The sequence below is a fragment of the Suricata suricatta genome, chromosome 17, assembly GCF_006229205.1.
Source record: "Suricata suricatta isolate VVHF042 chromosome 17, meerkat_22Aug2017_6uvM2_HiC, whole genome shotgun sequence".
NCBI lineage: Eukaryota > Metazoa > Chordata > Mammalia > Carnivora > Herpestidae > Suricata > Suricata suricatta.
The window spans coordinates 6,588,515-6,589,733 of record NC_043716.1 but is presented as its reverse complement, the minus strand read 5'-3'; the positions used below and the strand labels follow the sequence as shown (position 1 = coordinate 6,589,733).

Here is a 1,219-nt window from a genome sequence, read left to right as displayed (position 1 = left end):
CCATCCTAGCAAACCTGATAAAATATTTAAGCAGACTAAGCCAGTGGGAGCTACAGAAATATTCTTTCAAAAAAACCCCAGAAATGTGAGATGTGTAGGATGAAAGATTACTTAAATATATACATACATATATGCATAAACATAGATATATACATTTCTATGAAAATGTGTCATGCTGTAGTCAAAAATTAACTCCAAATATGTCATAAAGGCAAAATTACAAAATTTTGGAAGGAAATATTTGAGACTCTGGGTTAGGCACCAATTTCTCAGGTAAGACATCAGAACTACAATCCATGAGCCACCTGGGTGGCTCAGTCGGTTAAGTGTCTGACTTCAACTCAGGTCATGATCTCGCAGTTCATGAGTTCGAGCCCTGCGTCGGGCTCTGTGCTGTAAGTGCACAGGCCGCTTTGGATCTTCTGGGTCCCTCTTTCTCTGCCCCTCCCTCACTCATATGGTCTCAAAAACCCATCCAACTCCAATCCATAAAAGAACAGAGTGATAGGTTAAAGTTCAGTATTTTTAAATTCTGGTCCTTGAAAGATACTGTTCAAAGAAGGAAAAGACCAACCACAGATGGGGAGAAATTATTTACAACTCACAGGTCTGATAAAAGATGTGTACCCAGATGATAGGAAGAATTCTCATCTAGAAGATGATGAAGACATGACACTTACGAGATGGGGAGGGATAACTGGGCCTCCAAGAACAATTTATAAAAACCGAACATACAGCCTTAAAATAGAATGTGGACCTAAATACTCAGAAGCAACCCCCTCCTTTGTACGATTCGTAACAAAAATTAATATGAATGGAGTTAATAGTTCCAATGGAGCGATGGACCCAAGAGCCGTATCAGTACGAACAAAATGGCAGAACTCACAACAGCATCAAAGTCGTCCTGCAAGAGCGCGGGGCGCCTAACGAGGTCTAAAGAAAACACGAAACTCCCTCAGCTGCCCGAAGGACAGTGTTACAGCAATTAATCAAACAGAAAAACCACAGGGCCTCCCCCTGACCCCCCCCCCCATGCGATTTAAGCAGTCTCCATTTTCCACAGTAGTAAATTTTCTAGATACATCTTACAGACCTCAAAGTATGAGAGGGGGAGCTCCCATTCAAAGGCAATTTATCTTAAGATACTGTAAACGATACTAATTTTTTTGTCCATTTAAAACATAGAAGTTGTGCTATAACAAATCATCCAGCCAAGGGT

At 40.9% G+C, this 1,219-nt stretch overlaps 1 pseudogene; it reads left to right on the top strand.

Moving 5' to 3' along the window:
* Window positions 1–669: 669 nt before the first annotated feature.
* Window positions 670–989, top strand: LOC115282591 (annotated as a pseudogene).
* Window positions 990–1,219: the final 230 nt, after the last annotated feature.